Raw genomic sequence first — 21,789 nt, forward strand, 5'->3', positions numbered from 1 at the left:
TTGGGCTGGCTCCCACGGCTTCGATGACTCCACAAACACTTGGGTTGGCTCCCATGGGCACGCAAACACTTGGGCTGGCTCCCACGGCTTCGATGACTCCACAAACACTTGGGTTGATTCCCATGGGCCCGCAAACACTTGGGCTGGCTCCCACGGCTTCGACGGCTCCACAAACACTTGGGTTGGCTCCCATGGGCACGCAAACACTTGGGCTGGCGCCCACGGCTCCGATGGCTCCACAAACACTTGGGTTGATTCCCATGGGCCCGCAAACACTTGGGCTGGCTCCCACGGCTTCGACGGCTCCACAAACACTTGGGTTGGCTCCCATGGGCACGCAAACACTTGGGCTGGCTCCCACGGCTCCGACGGCTCCACAAACACTTGGGTTGGCTCCCACGGGCCCGCAAACACTTGGGTTGGCTCCCACGGGCCCACAAACACTTGGGCTGGCTCCCACGGCTCCGATGCCTCCACAAACACTTGGGTTGGCTCCCATGGGCACGCAAACACTTGGGCTGGCTCCCACGGGCCCGTAAACACTTGGGTTGGCCCCCACGGGCCCGCAAACACTTGGGTTGGCCCCCACGGCCCTGCAAACACTTGGGTTGTCCCCCACCGCCCTGCAAACACTTGGGTTGGCCCCTATGGGCCCGAAAACACTTGGGTTGGCCCCCACGGGCCCGCAAACACTTGGGTTGGCCCCCACGGCCCTGCAAACACTTGGATTGGCCCCCACGGCCCTGCAAACACTTGGGTTGGCCCCTATGGGCCCGAAAACACTTGGGTTGGCCCCCACAGCCCTGCAAACATTTTGGTTGGCTCCGATGGGCCCATAAACTTTTGGGTTGACTCCGCCGGCCCCCCGAGCATTTGGGTTTATGGGGGGCTCTCCTCCCCCAGGGCAGTTGCCTGGCCTGGGAAAGGGAATGTCTCTTCCTCTCCTCAGTGGCATCTTTGGAATTTCATTCTCGACAGCAATTTTAACTTCACAGCGCCTGGCGCCGATGAGATGGTACCTGGTTTCTAACAGCCTCCTAACTGGGATTTCATCAGCATAGGTGATAAAGCAGAAAGATCGTCTTTCGTTTGTTTTCGGACACACTGGCAGCTCAATATGCTCGATCGGCCCAAACATCCCAAAGTACTCTCTAAGTCTGTCTTCCGATGTCTTAGGGTTCACCCCGCCCACAAAAACCTTTCTCGGGGGGAATTTCAATTCCATGGCCTGGGCCTTTCTAAGCTCGAACTTCCTGCCATCCACTTGGTGCTCTTTGACTTGGAGCACCTTCTCCACAGCCGCGTTGTCTTCGAAAAGCACAAACCCGAACCCCCTGGACACTCCAGTTTCTGGGTGCGTTTTAACAGTGAAATCGATTATCTCGCCATATTGGGACAAATACTCAAAGAGCGCTTCCTTACTGGTATTGCGGGAGAGTCCCCCGATGAACATCTTCCCGGCAACCTGCTCAGTCTTGCTGGCCTCGATTCGGAAGCCCTCGGGGAGTTTCAAATTGAGCTTGCTGATAGCGTTGCTGAGCGCATCCATGTTCCCCAGGTGGCAGCGGGCGTCTGTTCCAGAACGTTCGATCGCCGGAGCCTCAACTGTCTCAGGACCGGATTCCTGAGGCAGCGCTGCGGCTGACGACACAGAGGCGGGCGTGATGACGTGGAGCGCAGGCGGCAGCGCGTGTTCCACCAGCCGAGCCTGGCCCCGCGGAGCAGAGGGCGCGGGCCGCACTCTCCCGCGTGTTGTTGCCGAGGCCCCGAGTGAGGCGCACGGCATGGCGCGCTGCACCTTCCTGCTGCTTCCTGCTTCCTGCTTCCTGCTTCCTGCTTCCTGCTTCCTGCTTCCTGCTTTTTCTCCCTTCTTTCTTCTTCCTTCGTCCTTAAGGCGCTAGTGCCCCACAAAAGGAAAGTTGGCCAAGAGCTCCCGCAGCTTCTCTTCCTGTAGCAGCTCTTTCATACTCTGTTAAGCTCGTTTCCTTTTTCAGATGGCCCTTGTCGCAGTGATCACTTGTTCACTGCATCCTTTGGGCCATTTCCATATCCTATGGGCGCATTTGGGGGCAGGAATGAGAAAAGGGGGGTAGACTACAAAGTGGATTACAGGGAAAGCACCTTCCTATGCTGAAGGCATCAAAGACAGCATTTTAAATAACAGCGATGTTGAGATGTGATTTCCATACCATACAAATTGCCATTCTCGCGTTTTTCATGTATTTACAGAGCTGTGTGATTGCCACAGTCTAATTACCACCATTTAATTTTAGAAACTGTTTGTCCCCCCAAAGGAAATGTTGTACCCCATTAATCAGTCACTCCTCATTTGCCCCTCAGCCCTCCCAAATCGTAAGTCTGTGGCCTTTTGTGTCTGGCTTCTTTCACTTAGCCCAGTGTTTTCTAGATTCTTGTATGTCATGGCATGCTTCAGTATTTCATTCATTTTTCATAGGCAAGTAGTATTTCATTGTGTTAATGTAGCACATATCCATTTCTCTAAAATAAAATTTGAAAGCATTGATGCCGTTACTATGTTTCCCATCTATGTCATAGTTAAAATTAATATAAGGGATTTTTCTGGTAGTCGTTTGCATTTCTGAATTCTGGTACTGTCAGACAGTGCAGATAGGATTCGTCACAGTTGTCCAGGCTATTGAGATGTTTTTTCACATTAGCGTAACTGCTCCTTGCATCTGAAGACCAAAGGTCAAATTTCCAGTGCTCAGTTTGGCTATTTAGGTGGGTACCCCTTAGCCCCTGCATTGTTCAAGGGTCAACTCTATTAGCTTTTGGGGGGTAAGTGCTTTTTAATTCCTCCACCCCAAAGGCTCTGTGTATATTTGCAGCTGAATAATATTCCATTGCATGAATTTCTGCAATTACTTCTTTATTTAAAAAAACAATCCAATCTTACTGTTAATAATAATGCCCGCTTATTCTGTCTGCTAACATGTGTACTCACCATCATTTGTAGATTCGTGAAATTGAACTGTATTTTAAAAATACCCTCAATGAAATTAAACCACAGGGGAAATGAATCATTTCACAACAAAGGTAACAGTAGACTCTTTAAGGAGAAAAAATCCTGGCTCACACTTTAATTATAAGCTATTTGAAGCTTTAGCTGCTCTCACATTTTATTTTATTTTATTTTTTAAAAATTATATCTTCATTTCAGAGAAAGGAAGGGAGAGGGAGAGAGAGAGAAACATCAATGATGAGAGAGTCACTGATCAGCAGCCTCCTGCACGCCCCCTGCTGGGGATGGAGCCCACAACCCCGGCATGTGCCCTGACAGGGAATCAAACTGTGATCTCCTGGATCCTAGTGTGATGTTGAACTGCTGAGCTACACTTGGCAGGGCTGCTTTCACATTTTAGATGCTATTCCACATCCTCGTGTCTTTGTTCATTGTGAACTTTCTTCCCTAAATGCCTTTTCTCCTCAGCCAGCCAGTCTGTTCCCATTCCAGCTGCCTAACCCTTCTAGCCTCCTCTAAATGCCTCCCCCTGGAACCTATCACACCCTCTTAAAATCTTTATCAAGGAGCTTATAGCTACACTGGCCAGCGACCTTCCCATGGACAGGCACCGTGCCATACTTAACTTAAAGGTCTCTGCCCACACATAGCATAATACATATAATACTTGGCATATTAAAAAAGAAAATAGGAAAATCATTAAGTGCTTGCTGAAATTAAGCAGTGGAGTTCTGAGGGCCACACTTTGATTGATTAATTGATTCATTGATAAAAAGACAGGTTTAATGATACATTGCTCTTCACACAGATGGCTACAGAGACTTTAAACTGTAATCCAAGAATATACAACTATGCAACACAGGTCAATCATCCACATCTAAATTAAACTGGCTCCTTAGAACTACCGTGTAGACATCACAGCTCTTCTTCCATCCAAAGTGAACAGTAATCTCACATGAAAATGGTTAATGGAGGGGAACCAGAAAACTAGCTTCGTGGCCAAAAGTAAAACCCAAAGGGAAAAGAGCAACTTGGTGGTTAGTTGGTGAAAACAAGGAATCTCCTCTTGCCCTTTTTGTCCCTCCTCTTCAGTCCATTTTTGCTAACTCTCAAAGGTTCAAATAAGCCATCTGCAACTTACTTCTTTGGAGCTCACTTCTTTGGAGCTTCTTTGGGCTAATCTTTTCCCCATCAGTAGTTTTAACAGACACTTCTTGTCTGAGGGCTCAAAGCCCTCCACTGAACCTTTCCTTGGAATGGGTTTGGTTTGAAGACCACACTTCTTCAGGATGATGAGCACACTGCCCGACATCCGGTGCTTCTGGAAGAGCCTGGTCAGCTCCATCATGAACTGTTCGCTCTCCACCAGAACCACCCCGGCTCCGCTCACTCCACTCTGTCAGCATAAGACCGAGGGCCACACTTTTAAAAATCCTTGGTCTCACTGGACTCTGGGTGGATAAACCAGTTGCAGATTACTTCCTGAGTGCTGATCTGTCACAGTTTTGGAGATCTGACCTATCTTTCCCATGGAAGACGCTACAAGTTTGAAAGTTTCTTATTTCTGTGTCATTTTATACCAGCAGGGATAACCACAGAGTAGCCAGAGCTCCCTTCAGCTCCTACTTTCACTGGAATGAAAATCTTAGGACAATGATACCCTCTGTGTGTTTCTAAACTAATTAGGCACCTTGATGGCTAGTTATTTACCTGTGGCTATTTTTCGGCCACGGCTGATGTCATAGTTTTGACCCCTCTGTGGCTGCTTAGCTTCATTCATTTATTTGGCTACAGGCTGCACCCATGACCCTAGTCCCAGCCTTACAAATGCATGCCGCCGGTCACAGGCAGCTACTGGGCCTGAGCATGCCAATGAATCAGTGAAAAGACTATCCTCACTTCTAGAAACACAATTCAAACCATTTAACCTACTGATCTTGGGTCAGTAGTGTAATCTTGGTACCTGAAAGTCAACACATTATTACTATAATTACTTTTGAAGAAGTAAAAGGAAACAGTTTAAAAAGATTGTGTCTACTGTTGGACCCCTAATGGAAATAATTATGCTCGCTGATGTACTCTCCTCCCACACACATGCTCCATGATCTTTAAGTGTCTACATGTTTCTAAACAACTCCTTTTCACTCTGATGCCTGAAGAAATTAAAACCTGTGCTATTTAGGTTTAGTTTTCCACGGTGATGGTGCCACAGGACTTAATATGTATTTTAGGTACTGAAATACTGTCATCAGATTCCTAATGTTAACTTTCCTTGTGGAGCAGTGCAGTAGCAATAATTCTGACGAGAAATTCATTCTTATTCCATGTTAAATCAAAATACATGTATTATTGAACTGAAGCACCTGACGATTTTTTTTTATTGAGAAATGAATAAAGGAATGAATGAATTTTAGGTACTCAGACAGTTACCAAAGGTATTTTACAAATGTGGAATGTGTGTAAAAGTAAACACTATTAAATCAAAGAATAAATGGCACAGAAGCTAGGGATATAAAACACGGATTTGCTGCTCTTGGGGTAGGGGGCCAAGTGCTGTAATACATGCAGGCCATCATAATTTTTGTATTTTAGGGAACACGGGTGCCTGATTTGGGTTTGTCTTGCTGTGGTCTAGATCATGCCTGCAGTATTTATAGCTCTTAATTTGATCGTCCCTTAGACACTGGTATCTCATTTATAATTGTTGGAGGATGGGGGATAAGATGAAGGATGGCATATGCCTTTAGAATTAATCTGCCTCTCTTATCATGGGACTCAACCTTGGCAGAAGGATGCTGAGGGACCCATAAATCAGAAAGGGAGCCTGGATGTATCCTGATTTGATATGCTGGCATAGACCTGTCTCTGTGGTAATATGTTCTTTAATGCTCTGTTGAACCTGTTCTCTTTAGCGAAATGAAAATGCATGTGTTTGACATACTTGGTCTAGTTGGCTGTTTGATAAAATGAGATTTCCCTTAGTCTTTTTCCTCTTCATTTTCCACAGAAACTGCCAGTGCCCATTACTTAAATTAAGTTGCGAGTGCTTGCAGATACTTTGACAAATGATCATTTAGGAAATGCCGTTCTCTTACAAGCTTTGTGTGTATCCAAGTAGTGATCTAGCTGAATGTAGTACATTGGAAATAGACTAAAAATTAATTTGACATCAAAAGTTTTTAATAGCTGAATCCAGCTGCTGGACTTCTGCCTAGATGAGACTGATTTTTTTTTTTGCCATCTGCAAAGAAAGCAAATGTGCCTGGTTGTAGGAAGACGGACTCCACTTGGCAGTTTCAAGAACTGCTTGACAAAAACACGCCTAGGTATTAAAACATGCATTTCTCTTGGGGATACCTCTTAAAATAGGCAATTCAGTTATGGTAATCTCAGGCTCACTTTAAAGGTTGGGGGTGTTGTGCGTGTGTGTGTATGTGTGTGTGTGTGTTAAGAAGGGTTGATAGAAAGGCGATTGTGATTCCTCTCCCTCTCCCAGTCCTTAGGAGTCTTGTCACTGTGCACTCCCAAGTCTACCTGGTTGCTGGTTTGGAGAAGATCTACCACAGAAAGAATGGGAAGTCATTTCCCAAGCAGCTGTGCATGCATACCCTGGAGAATATTTGAAAAACAGTGTGACCTTGTATTTCTCTTTTTCCCTTTACACCTGCTAATTAGGTAGTATCATATCAAAGAATTGGGAGTGCATCCCGGCTGGTGTGGCTCAGCGGTTGAGCATCAACTTAGGATCCAGGAGATCGGGGTTCGATTCCCCGGTCAATGCACAGGCCCGGGTTTTGGGCTCGATCCCCAGCAGGGAGCGTGCGGGAGGCAGCCGATCAATGACTCATCATTGATGTTTCTCTCTCTCTCCCCTTCTCCCTTCCTCTCTCTGAAATAAATAAAAGACATAAAAAAGTAAAAAAATAAAAAGAATCAGGGGGCCTATGGATGAACGGTTAAAAAGACAAATTCCAAAATTGGCTTTTTTTTTTTTTTTTTTTGCATGCAGGTCAGAGTTCTCCACACCTGTGGACTTGAGTTAAAATTCAAAAAGGTTGCAGCTTATTTTGGTGGTTTTGCACTGCTTAATTATTAACTCCTTTTTGTGACTAACTTTTTTTGGTAGAGGAAAAAAACCTCTCTACCTGCCAAGTCATTTTTTTTTTTCTTTATAATAGTGATTTGATGGATAGGCTTTGGTTGTATTTTTTCTTGAATTAATGAAATCTGTATTGCTTATACAGGAATTTGTAAGAATCATAAAGTTAACTATGCTTGTGTATGAATCATGCAAATGTAGAGTTTAGATATTGTTGTGCAGACATAGAGATGAATAAATATCGAAATCAACTTATCTACTATAGAGAAGTCTGCATGTAATGCTCATTGAAGACTTCTAAAGAATGTCTGATTACTTTATTCATATGCTATTTAATGTGAACTTCTTTCCAGTCATTTTTGCTGGGTCAAGGAAACATCTAGATTTAAATATTCATAGACTCTGGATCTTCAGCCTAAGAAATAAAAGTACTGAGTATAGGTTTTATTATCATAGTACTTTTTTTTTGCTCATAAACAATGTTTCACATACCACCTCTAGAGAAAAAGATGCTGACCAATAATTTCAAGTTGCGATTATTTTATTAGCATAATTCCTGACTTTACAAAGGAGAACATCCTTAAAAATCAAAATATACAATGCTTTTAGAAGTGTCCCACTTCTAATTCCCTTCCAATTACAACCCACACAATAAAATGAAAGCTAATCACAGAAAGAACAGTTGTGGAGTTAGAGAATTAAGGAGGTTTCTGCAAAGTGCATAGGACATACACAAAGGCCTCAAGAATACAATCAATACTGCCCGGCTTGTGTGGCTTAGCAGTTGAGCACCAACCTAAGATCCAGGAGATCCCGGTTTGATTCCCAGTCAGGGCACAAACCCGGGTTGCAGGCTCGATCCCCAGCAGGGGGCGTGCAAGAGGCAGCCGATCCATGACTTTCATCATTGATGTTTCTATCTCTCCTTCCCCCTCTCCCTTCCTCTCTCTGAAATCAATAAAGACCTATTTTTTAAAAAAGAAGATTCCTTTCTTATTTAAAAAAAAAAAAACAATCAATACCAACTGGGATGGTCGTGAGACTAGTGTGGCCAAGCCAGAGAAAGGAAAGCTAATGCTGCTCCAGTGAAACACTTGGCTCAGGTACTGAGACAAGAGAGGATTTAAGTACATGTAGAACTAGAGGAATCAGAGCTTAAGAAAACAAATAAAACTTCAAAGGATGTTTTCTAGACCAAAACAGAGAGACGAAGATGAACACTATCTGTTGATGAGAAATATAATCTGGTGAATGAGTATTGAGTTGTAAATTAACTTGAGACTTTTTTCTCTGTGCCCTTGGGTAATGATTTGCTTGTCTGCATTAAGGGATACTGGGTCACCAACCCAAATACCAAGGGTTTATGCCCCTCCAGTTGGTGGTTTTTTGCTTTTCCTGTTGACTTGCTCATGCAAATGTCGGCCCTTAGAATTCTGAACAGCATAGTTCCCAGTGCTGTTAGGGATGTGGGGAAACAATACTCCTTACCTAGCAGTTGTTTTTTCTGTCTGCCATTATCCAGTTCATTGTTTCACCACTATGGACTTTTGGCCTGCAAGCAACTACACAGGTTTTGGTTTTGGTTTTAGTATCTGGTAATAAAGGCTTTATTTATTTTTTCTTGACAATTTAATATCCAAAGAAGCTGCTCTTTCTCTCTGGAGATATTGTCCCCTAATAGATTGTCTATTCCACCCTTAATATTCATTCATTCCCAGGCTTGCCAGAGACTGAGCTTAAGGAAGAGCGTGTAGCAATTGTAAAAATTCGGTGTTCTCCAGCATTCAGCCAACATATCATGAGCATCAGGCGGAAAGGCGGGACAGCAGTATCGGGCAGAGAAAGCAGGAGGCACAACAGCTTTCATCTGTTCTAAGAGCAACAGCGGCATGGGGTACCTTGGGTATCGCTCACGTGGAGACATGTGATAGGAAATGAGGCTGGAAATGTGGGCCCTTTTTCAGTATGCAACAGACATGGGTGAACCTTCCTATGTGCCCGGCACTGTACTAGGATTTGTGGATAGAAGAATGAACAGAGTAATTTTACGAATTAACAGTAAGATGGTGACAGGCCTGTAAACCTGAGCTTCCTTATAATGTAAATACAGTCACAGAGGTAAACACAACTGGTTCTGTGGGTAGGAGAAGGAGAACCAGTAGAGCTGGGGGGGGGGCAAGAAAGTGTAAGGTGACCTGGAGAATAGACTGAGAAGCCGCAGGCGGGCAGCACTAATGCCCCGAGATGCTCCAGCGCTTAATGGACCAGAACACTTTCCACAGTCTATGGACTTTATGGCAACTGGAAGTGGAAACCTATGATTTTTGTCTTTAGAACGATTTAGAAAGTACTTCCCTTTCAAGATTCAGAAAATGATTGAACTCCATAGTCACCATATTTAGTTGGTGTCCCCTATAGGCTATGATGGTTTTTTGTATAATAACCTCTGTGTATCTTTGTGACCACAGGAATGAGCCAAAAAATGCATGGGAGCATTTGAATGAACACTTATTTAAATATAGGACATCAAAAGCAGAAGTAATAAAGGGAAATTTTGATATATTAGACTTCCACAAAATTAAAACTTGCCCATTTCAAAAGACACCGCTGAGAAAAATGCAAAGAAAAGCCATAAACTGGGAGAATCTTTTCAAATCGTGGGACGTGCAATAGCGGGCTTGCACTGAGGGTGTGTAAGGGGCGGGTTCCCCAGGTTTGGGAGGCGGCTGCTGCTGGGCTTCAGCTGCCAGTGGGCGGAGGGCGAGGCGACGGGGACAGTGGTCCCCGTGGCCTGTGTGCGGCCGCCCGCAGCCCAGGTCCTAGGCTGTCGGGTGTGCGGTGGTGGCAGATGGAGCTGTAGGTAAAACTTGCCCCCTGATGGCAGCCAGCGCGTTTCGCGGTGGATAAATCCGCACTTTGACAGCTATTCTGCCAGCGTTACTGTAGCTGGAAAACCCGTGAATCCGGGCCCTGGGATACTGCTGGAGATGATGACAGATTATGTCCCCTGTCTTATCCGCAGACAGACGTATTCCTAATTTCTTAATTTGCTTTTCTCTTGTGAGTCCTGTGTCATTTGAAAATGTTCATGCGAACTGGTGTCCTGAAGTGGGACACCACTGTCCCAACGCTCCCATCATCCTGGTGGGGACCGAGCTTGATTTTAGGGATGATAGAGACACGGCTGAGAAACTGAAGGAGAGGAAACCGACACCCATCCCCTACCCACAGGGTTTAGCCACAGCCAAGGAGATGGGTGCTGCAAAATGCGTGGAGCGCTGGGCTGTCGCTCAGCGAAGCTTCAAGGCTGTTTGGCCTGCTGTTGCAAATGCAGGGCCCCCTCTCCCCTGCTGCCCGGGCCCTGGGAACCCTTGTAGGCTTTGCTGAAAATCAGTGGAGCCTTCGCATGCCATACTGAGTTTTTCTTACAGATTCGTTTTTCCATAAAACCATTTTGAAGCAGTCAGTAATTTTTCAGTTTTATTTGTTTAAAGTGTTTTATTTGTTCAGCCTTTCACATCCTATTAAAAGTTGGCCCTAAGATGAAAACAAAGAACAAAAAGTATATAAAGGAATATTTGTAGTTCAGTTTGTAAGAAAACGAACAATCCAATTAGAAGATGGGGGAAAGATATAAATAGAAATTTCACCAAAGATATAGAAATGGCCAATAAGCATATGAAAAGATGCACGGCATCATCGGTCACTAGGAGAATGAAAATGAAAACCACGATCAGATGCTTCTTCAGAGCCACTCGACTGGCTGTAATAAAAATGCATGACAATCATGAGGGTTAGTGAGGATCGTGGAGAAACAACCCTCATGCATTAATAATGGGGATGTAAAATGGCCAGAAACAGTTTAGCTGTTTCTTAAAGAGATAAATATATTTACAATATGACCCCGCAAATCCACCCTTATGAGCTACCCAAGAGAAATGAAAATCTGTGCCTCGTACTTGAATATGTACAGCTGTATTACTCATAGTAGCTCAAAAGTGGGAAAAATAAAATGCCTATCAACTTGTGAACATATAAATAAATGTGGTATATCCATATAATGAAATAAAAAAAAGAACAAAGTAATAATACTGCTACATGAGTGAATCTCAAAAACAGTTATTAAGTGTGAGAAATCAGATGTAAAACAACACATATTGTATGATTCCACTCACATGACATGTCTGGGAATGGAGTGACTGCAAATGAACATGAAGAATTTTGGGGAGATGTTGCAATGTTCTAGAACCAGATTATGAGACGGTTGCATACTTCTATAAACTTTCTAAAACCATCAAGTTATATACATAAATGGTTATATGACAGGCAAATGATACTTTAATAAACCTGTCTAAAAAAAGTCAGTGTTAAAACATGCCAGGGCCACCCCCCTCCCCCAAGTGAAAATACCATACTTGAGAATTAAATAGTTGATTATATTGGAATGGTTACAAAAATAAATATTGTAGTATATAATCATCATAGAAAAATTAAACATTGCAGACTCTAAACTTGAAATTGAAATTAATTCCAGCTATTGTGGAATTACCTATCATTTTGTTGTTGTTCATCTTCACCCAAGGATATTTTTCCATTGATTTTTGAGAGAATGAGAGGGAGGGAGGCTGGAGAGGCAGGAGAGAAACAGACAGACAGACAGACATGTGAGAGAGAGAAATCGGTTGGTTGCCTCCTGAACATGCCGCAACTGGGGCCGGGGATCAAACCTGCAACCCAGGTATGTGCCCTTGACTGGGAATCAAATCTGGGACCCTTTAGTGTGCAGGCAGACCCTCTAACCAATGAGCCATGCTCATTTTTTGAGCATCCTGAATTATAGTTCCATTTTTGTGGCGTCTTTATAAATATTCTTAGTTATAAGATTTCTGTTCAGATAGATTTCAGGAGGTTTTGAATGATGGTTGTTCTGTAGTTTAGTTGTATTTTTTATGTAATCGTGGAAGGTTCTGAGTTCTCTGTTTACCTCTGATGCCATCTTGACTGGAAGCTGACTTTTGTTAATAACAACTTTTGAAGTGTAATATAAATACAGACAAATATACAGTACCCATAATGTAAGTGTATAAGCTCAATTTTTGACAAACTGAACAAGTGATTTTTAAAATTATTTTTTCTTTTAGTTTTATGTTATATTGGTTTCAGGCATATAGCTTAGTGGTTAGACAATCATATACTTTACATAGTGTTTCCCTCGATATTTCCAGTACCCCAACTGGTGCCATACATATTTATGGCAATATTATTGACTATATTCTCTATGCTTTACTTACATCTCCATGACTTTTCTGTAACTAACAATTTGTACTTCTTAATCCCTTCACTTCTTTCACCCAATCACCGAAACCCCTATCCCTCTGGCAATAACCAGTTTGCTCTCTGTGTCTTTGAGTCTGTTTCAATTTTGTTTGTTCATTTATTTTGTTCTTTAGATTCCACGTGCAAGTGAAATCATATGGCATTTGTCTTCCTCTGTCAGACTTATTTCACTCAGCACAATACCCTCTAGGTCCATCCATGCTGTTGCAAATGGTCATATTTCATTCTTTTTTATGGCTGAAAAATATTCCATTATATATGTATATATACGTATATATATACATATATATGTTGTGGTGCGGGTATATATATATATATATATATATACCCGCACCACAACATGCTTATGCACTTGTCTATTGATGCACTTGAGTTACTTCCATATCTTGGCTATTGTAAATAATGCTGCAATGAACTTAGAGGTGCATATATTTGGGGATTCTTAGGATATATTCCCGGAATTGGGATTGCTGCATCATAAAGTATGTTCATTTTTAATTTTTTGAGGCAACTCCATACTGTTTTAGTGGCTGCACCAGTCTGCATTCCCACCAGGAGTGCACCAGGGTTCCCCTTTCTCCACACCCTCGCCAGCACTTGTTTATTGATTTGCTGATGGAGCCATTCTGACAGGTGTGAAGTGATGCCTCATTGTGGTTTTAATCTGCATCTCTCTGATGACTAGTGACTTTGAGCATTTTCTCATGTGTCTCTTGGCCATCTGTATGTCCTCTTTGGAGAAGTGTCTATTCAGGCCCTCTGCCCATTTTTTAAACTGGATTGTTTATTTTTTTGGTGTTGAGTAGTATGAGTCTGTGTGTGTGTTTATATTAACCCTTGAATGACTGATTTTTTAAATTACTATTCTCAGGTGAAAGATGCATTTTGAACTATTCATTAAGTGCTAAAAATGCCTAATATGAGTATTTCAAAATAATGATGATATTTTGTTCTTCTCAGGACTGTTAATGCTCTTTAACCACCTTCCTGCCAGTGGAGTTCAGTGCTGGTCTGTAATGGAAGTTCTGAGTCTGCCCTAGTGGAGGGATACTTTTTCCTTGCTTCATTGTATCATTTTTTTGTAGTTGTCTTACTGGATTTTGAGCACAAGAGTGCACCCAGCAGCAGTAAAAACCTTAGATGATTTTGTGAACACTTAAAGAGTTTCGAAGAATATATATAGAAAACTATTTTCCTCAAACAGGAGTTTAGAAATCATCACATAGCAACAGAAAACAAGAAACAATCCCCTTGGTTTAATTTTCTATTAACAGAGCAGTACGTATAAAATAATACCTAAATTGGATGTCCAAAAACTTATTGAATCGCTGGCTTCTTCTCCTTTGTTTTTTGAGCTTCAGTAGCAAACCTTCTGAAGCCTCACGACAGAAATCATTCAGCTTCCCAATGTCTAATTCTAAAGAGGTGAGTAGGATGCAGAGAGAAAGAGCTGAGTTTTTCTTTACTAAAGAGGAAGGGAGAATTTCCCTGAGTCAGGTTTCTGTCTTGGTCTGTTTGAATTAGATGTCTGCTAGGTTCACCTGTATTCCAAGCGAATTTCTGAAGAAAAGATGCCTATAGTGCACAGCCTGATACATATATATTTCAATCAAACAGTGGAGCCACAAAATAGCCAAACTATGGATTATGGGTTCTAATATCTAGTCACAGTGTGGAATTTAGAAGGTGAGAGTTAAGATAACTGGTCATTTAAAAGATCCTACGTCAAACATGTTTCTATTCAGAAAGACAGTATGGAAGTCTTAAGTTAAATGAAGATTTCATAATTTAGAGTTTTTTCCTCGACAGTTTTAGTTGCTTTTATTTTTTTCAATACAAGTTTTAATTTTAGAATTAGCAGGTTTACCGAAAAGTGTTAAAGATAGTAAAGCATTCCCCAAAACCCAACACTTCCTTCCCCCCTGTAAGATGTTAGCATTTATAGTACTAGGGTACATGTCTCATAAGCGAGGAACCAACATCTTTACATTACTATTAACTAAACTCCACAGTTTATTCAGGCCTCACTAGTTTTTCCCTGATGTCTTTTTTCTGTTATATTTACTCATCATGTCTTCTAGTTTCCTCTGGGCTGTGACAGTCTCTCAGACCTTCCTGGATTTGATAACCTTGACAGTTTGAGGAGTACTGCTGCTGGTTAGGTATTTTGTGGAAGATCCCTCAATGTGGCTGATTCCAATGTTTTTTTTCATGTTTTTTTCTCTTCTCATGGTGTTATGGGCTCTTGGGAGAAAAACAACACATCAGAGCATGGGTACATGCAATCAGCATGACTTGTCACTGGTGATGGCCTTAATCACCTGGTCGAGGCGGTGGTTGCCAGGTTACGCCAGTGTAAGCTGCTTTCCCCCCATTCAGCACTCCACTCTTTCGTGGTTTAGTAATTTTCAAAGTATGTTCTTTCTTGAGTGGTTTTACAATGACATTTTAATTTCATTTTGCTTTCTGCCTAAGAACAATGTCTTTTTCCGAAATAGCTAAAAATATCTAACCATTCACTTAAGCTGTTTTGGGTGTGAGGATCAATAGTGCTTGTCTCTTTAAAAAAAAGTCAGGGTACAATTATGATGTTACTAATACTCACCATGAATATTTCTATGCTATTTGATTATTTCTCTTCATGATATAACAACGTATGGTTATAAACTTTTTCACTCTTTAAAGTTACTGTGCCTGGACTTTGCGTCTTGGCTTTTCTTCTGTAGGCCTGCGATAGACTGTTTTGGCCTGGAGAAGGCATTGAGTGGCCACGCTCCTGCTGCACGACATAGGCCTGGAAGGCGACCCCTGGTAGAGTATCAGGTCTCTTGTCCACGTAGAGACTCCTTCCAGATGACTGACTAGAATGATCTCAGTTGAATCCATCTTTCTGGAATCCCCACGATGGCCCAAGCACTTCGATGTGCCTCTCTGAGTTCATTTTAGGGCAGTGAGTTGACTTATTATAAGTAGCAATGATCACATTACCGCTGGTGGGTGCACTATTGTGCTCATTCTAAGGCATATATGTAGAGAATTTGTAACGTGTTACTGTCAGAAATACAGGCCCACCAGGATTGCTGAATTTTTTCTTAACCTACCAAATAAATCTTTCAAGTGATTGAATATAGTGTGTCGGATTTAAGTGTTTTCACTGCTTTTCTGGGATTTTATGCTAATACAGAAATCACTCAAGGTTTTGAAATTGCAAGATTTCAGTTAGATTGACTGTTTATCTTCACTGAACCTGGGGCTGGCTGGTGAGGCCTTTATCTTAACCATTAAACACCTTTGTAATTTGTATTTTTTTTATTTTTATTTTTTGCTTTTGCCTTTGTTTTGCAAGGCGAGAACTCAATTACTGCAGTGTGGCCTGTTAAAGGGAAGAGTGGGTAGCAGGAGGCTACAAGATTAACAGCAGTTGTCAGAGGACAGATAGGGGATGAAGCGAAGACCTGCTAGCGACTGCTCTTGAAATCAGGTTTTTTTTTAATGGGGGTCGATGTGCAACTCTGGTATTTTTTAGGGGCATCAGCAATAGCTTTGACTTGAATGCATTTCTTTTCTTTTAAACTCTGCTCTGATGCAAGTAATCGATATTGTAGTTTTGGTGAAAAAATCTTTTTTGACAAAAGCTCCAAGATTGATTACCTAGATCAATACCATTTTTAAGAACAATTCATCAAGATTGTATTTAAACAGAGACCATGATGCATTTAAACTGTTAATAATACAAACCTTTCCCCCTCCTCTTCTCTTTGTGCACTACCTATTTGTCCCCCAACAGAGCAGTAGATTTCACAGTAGAGTTGTAATGTCACAGTTTCCTAGGGGTTAAAATAAGATAACAGTTCTTCCAAGTGGTTCTTCCTCTTCTCTCCCCCGTTCTCCCCACAGCTCTTTGTTGTTCCTAATTTGCAAATAAACCCTCTGTTGTTCTCACAATACTGAAGCTATGGAATTGTGTGTTTTCTTGGTCCTATAAGATTGAGAACACACATCCTGGAAGAAAACGAAGACAAAGAAATGCAGAGCATTGCTGCCATCAGGCTCTTACACATTTCGATCAGCAGCCAGTCCAGGGCAGGCGTAATTGGGCAAAAGCACGTTCTTGGCCTGAGTGACTTTGGTGATGGTGGCTGTGTGGATCCAGTTTAGTGGAGGAACAGAAACTGACCTCGTGTGTCAGTGTGTACTTCTAAAAGTCATAACAATGGGCCCGGCCGGGCGTGGCTCAGCTGTTGAGCGTCGACCTAGGAGCCAGGCGATCGGGGTTCGATTCCTGGTCAGGGCACATGCCTGGGTTGCGGGCTCGATCAATGACTCTCATCATTGATGTTTCTATCTCTCTCTCCCTCTCCTTTCTTCTCTCTGAAATCAATAAAGATATATTTTAAAAAATAAAAATAAAAGTCATAACAATGAGAAACATGGCTAGGCATCGCTGAAACTTGGAATTGTGCAATGCAGCCATTCGCTCCCAACATCTTTAAGAATTAAATAACTATCCATTCGCCCAGAATGCAAAACTAACCCAGAAGCACAGAGATGAGAGTGGTCTTGCAAACCATTTTTTTTCTCTATTCTTGCTGAAAATGTGAGAAAATGAAAGATAGGAAGTAGACAAACTGGGCTAGATATAAGGTCTGTAGAGGTTATCAATTGGTAGCTTTAAAATTGCTTCAAACTCTCATACTGGTGGGAACATTCGAGACTCTGCTAAAGCCTTGAAGAGGATCCAGAGTAATCCCATAGGGTTTGCCTTGGAATTCAGGTATTATGTTCTTTCTTTTAAAAAAGATTTTTTTAAAAAATTAATTTTTAGAGAGAGAGAAAGGTAGAGGGAGAGAAGGAGACATCGATCAGCTGCCTCCTGCGCACCCCCTATGGGGGATCAAGCCCACAACCTGGGCATATGCCCTGATTGGGAATCAAACCAGCAACCTTTCGGTGCATGGGATGTCACCCAACCAACTGAGCCACACTGGCCGGGGCTCAGGTATCATTTTCAATGCTCTTTCTACATGTCCTTTCTCATTTTGCCTTTAGATTGTGTTATGGGCAGTGATGAGGAAGCCAAGAGGTGCTGTATGAAAACTAAAGATTTGTAACTCAGGCCAAGAAAAGGTAAATTGCTTGCTGATTTAGGGTGATAGAAGATCAAAAATATAATCAATGACTGAGTTTCTATTTGCAGGAGATTCACTACAAAAGAATTATAAATTCTAGGCAAAAGTATTTTGCAAGTCATTTTTAAAATTGATTTTTAGTGAGAGAGGAAGAGAGAGAGAGAGAGAGAGAGAGAGAAACATCCATGTGAGAGAGAAACATCAATCTGCTGCCCCCTGCATGTGCCCTGACTGGGGATCGAGCCCACAACCATTGCATGTGCCCTGACCAGGAATCGAACCAACAACCTTTTGGTTCACGGGATGATGCCCAACCAACTGAGCCACACTGGCCAGGGCTCGCCAGTCAATTTTTAAAAAACATCAGTGAAGCTGAGGTTGCGGTGAACTCAGAGAACATTCTGCATTGGTATAGTACTCAGCTTCAAGAGTAATACTTTATTCACTTTAAATAGAATGTTCTACATTTCCTCTGTTGAGAATTGATTTAGAAGTTCGTTGTAGAAGATTTTCCGGAATGCATGTTTGCTAATGGCAATTCTGCTTTCCATGGAGGCTAAAGCCACTCTGCTTTGTTTTTACTTTACCCATCTTCAGTGAACGAATAGTAAGTGACGTGCCCAGTCCCTTAATAATCTGTTCTAGGGCTACTTGCCATTTATAGACAAGAGCACAAGTGGCTCTCTTGTGTCCTGCAGCTGAGTTCAATGTCTTTCAGCATGAAGGAAGCTGGGCCACCCGTGGCCCTCGGAACGTTGCTGTGCTTCACGCAGCTCATCCATTCTCGCTTTACAGCCCGACTTCTCTGTGCTGTGCATTAGCAGGCGACTCATGAAGGGAAGGTTTTCAGTGCTCTTCTTCAGAATACCTTTCTCTTAAAAGAATTAAAAATGTTCCCCCAGACACATTTAAAAAGAATGGGCAAATGCCACAAGCAAGTAAATTTATAGTTTTACACCATACATAGTTACTACCGTATTATTAACTCTATTTCTTAGGCTGTACTTGGCATCCCCATGGCTATTTTGTAACCACCAACCTGTACTTTGAATTCCTTCACCTTCTCCACCCAGTCCCCCAAACGCCTTCCCCTCTCGCAACCATCAGTCTGTTCTCTGGGTCTGTTTTAATTTTGTTTGCTTATTTATTTTGTTCTTTAGACTCTGTGTATGAGTGAAATCACAGGGCATTTGTTTTTGTTTGTCTGACTTATTTCACTGAGCATAATACCCTCTAGGTCCATCCATGCTGTTGCAATGGTCAAATGTCATTGCTTTTTCAACTAATATTCCATTGTATGTATGTATGTCCCACAGCTTTTTTATCCGCTCATCTACTGATGGGCACTTGGGTTGCTTCCATATCTTGGCTATTGTAAATAATGCTGCCATGAACTTAGGGGTGCATATTGTTTCAAATTGGTATTTTGGGTGTCTTTGGATATATACCCAGAAAATGAATTGCTGGGTCATAAGGCAGTTCTATTTTTAATTTTTTGACGACCCTTTGTACTGTTACTCATAGTAGGCGCACCAGTCTGCATTCCCTCCAACAGTGCACAGGGGTTACCCTTTCTCCACACCCTCGCTAACATTTGTCTGTGGATTTGTTGATGGCAGCCATTCTGACAGATATGAGGTGATATCTCTGATGATTAGTGACATTGAGCATTTTTTCATGTCTATTGGCCATTAGTATGTCCTCTTTGGAGTAGTGACTATTAGATCCTTTGCAATTTTTTGTTGTTGTTGTTGTTAATCTTCACCCAAGGATATTTTTTCCATTGATTTTTAGAAAAAGTGGAAGGGAGGTGAGGGGAATGGGGAGGGAGAGAGAGAGAGAGAGAGAGAGAAAGAGAGAGAGAGAGAAACATCGATGTGAGAGAGACACATCAATTGGTTGCCTCCCACATGTGCCCCAACCATGGCCGGGAATGGAACTTGCAACCCTAGTACATTCCCTTGACCAGGAATCGAACCTATGACCGTTTGGTGCGAGGGCTGATGCTCTAACCACTGACCACACTGGCCAGGACCTGTTTCCATGTTTAATTGGATGGTTTGTTTCTGATGTGGAGCAGTATGAATTCTTTATAAATTTTGGATATTAACCTCTTATATGCATCACTGGCAGATATCTTCTCCTGTTCAGTTGATTGTATTTTTATTTGTTGATGGTATCCTTTGCTGTGCTAATACTTTTTAGTTTGATGTAGTCCCATCAAAATAAACCATTATTTATTTTTCTTGTTTCCCTTGCCTGAGGAAATGTATCAGAAAAAATATTAGTAAGAGAAATATCGGAAATTTTACTGCCTATGTTTTCTTTTGGGAGTTTTGTAGTTTCAAGTGTTACATTTAGGTCTTTAATCCATTTTGTGTTTGTTCTTGTATATAGTGTAAGAAGGTGATCTAGTTTTATTTTTTGCACGTTCTGTCCAATTTTCCCAGCACCATTTATTGAATAGACTGTCTTTACCCCATTGTACTTGCCTTCTTGTCAAATGTTAATTGACTATATAGGTGTGGGTTTATTTCTGGGCTCTCTTTTTTGTTCCATTCATCTATATGTCTGTTTTTATGCCAGCACCAGGCTGTTTTGAATACTATGTCCTTGTAGTATAGTTTGCTATCAGGTAGTTTGATACCTCCAACTTTATTCTTCTTTTCCCAGTTTGCTCTAAACAACCTTTCTTGATTTGACCCTTGTTTGCTTTTCTAGACTGGCCACTTTTAAAGCTCCCTTCTTCCACTCCACACCATTACACTGTTTAGCAGACTGATGGTTTCGGCCAGCAAGAAACAATAATCCCGGGTGTATTTTGTCAATTACACAAGAACAAAAGCAATATCAACATGGTGTCATCTCCCCATGCTTTGTTCCAAAGTGTGACATTAAAACAAGTGTCCAGATGACTGACAACACAAGTGGTAGAGCACTTTGGTGCTGAAAAACCATTTCTATACTGCAATTAAGTCTTTATAGCCTGAAGTTATATCCAGAGTGTGGAGAGTGAATCAGAAAGCCTCTTACCTCACTGGAATGAGGGAGACAGATGAGAGACTGTCATGGCAGCCTCTCTCAAGATAGGGTAATGAATGTGAAATGGCCTTGTAGCAGCTCCTCACAAGACTGCCTATATTCCCATGTTCTGGCAAGATTACAGACTATTGTGTCAAGCCTCAGGACAACCTGTCCTAAAGGCTTGCCTACTTGGCCTATTTGCATACATGTAAAATTGTCAGGGTGCCAGGACGGAGCAACCCCCCTACACACTCAACCAGCTACACTGAATCACCTCACTGGTCTCTTCATATGCCTTTTTCACTTTTACTTCAGGATTTTTGTGCATGTTCATGCCCACAGCTTTATTTTCTCTCACATCTATTGGTATTTCTGGGATTGACCCTGAGTCCTAAATCTCAGATCCTGAAAATAGTTCTGGTTGAACATCAACTAGTCAATCCATACAAATGTTGAGGTACATTTCTAGGCCCAAGGTGGAGCCGCTCCTGCCTGGGGTGCCATATCAGCAACAGCAAACAGAAACTTAGGGAACTATCATGTCCCTGTAAATGCTCAGCTTGACCAGAAATGCAGTATATCCAGTCAGCCAATCCCCAAGCGCCAAGCCAATGCAGGGTCTTCTCATCCCAAACAAGGTTGACTGTGTGGCCCCAGCCAATCAGATATTTTCGATTTGTCTATTCCTTGCTCTTTGTACTTCATAAAAGCTTCCTGCCTTGTGTTCCATTTTGCCATTCTGCAAAAGGAGACAGTCTACTTCATGAAGCATTAAGTTTGTATCACCTAAATTGTCTTCTTTAATCATTTTTAGCACAGTAAATACTAGAAATAGCTTAATATCTGTAAAATTGGAAAGAGAAACACTTCCTAGGGTATACATACACATGGAGCAGTTGAACTGGATTTAATGTGGAAATTTTTATAACAAATAATGCGTTTGACAGCTTTGTTTATCTATATTCAAATTTTCCAACTGCTCTGGAATCACGTAGATAGACCTTCTCAGAAAATAATTACCTAGCTTTATGTTTCTTTTGCCCATAGTCCTATAGTTCAGATGAGTTACTGTTAAGATTACAGGCCCATATATGCAACTTAACTTTCTTTTATTTTGACCCAAAATAGCTTTAATAAAAGGTGGTAAGAAATCAATAAACACATCAAACATACATGGTTTTTCCTATTCAAATAGACAAAAATGAGAGAAAAGACAA

The sequence above is a fragment of the Miniopterus schreibersii genome (assembly GCF_964146895.1).
Source record: "Miniopterus schreibersii genome assembly, chromosome: X".
In the NCBI taxonomy this organism is placed as follows: domain Eukaryota; kingdom Metazoa; phylum Chordata; class Mammalia; order Chiroptera; family Miniopteridae; genus Miniopterus; species Miniopterus schreibersii.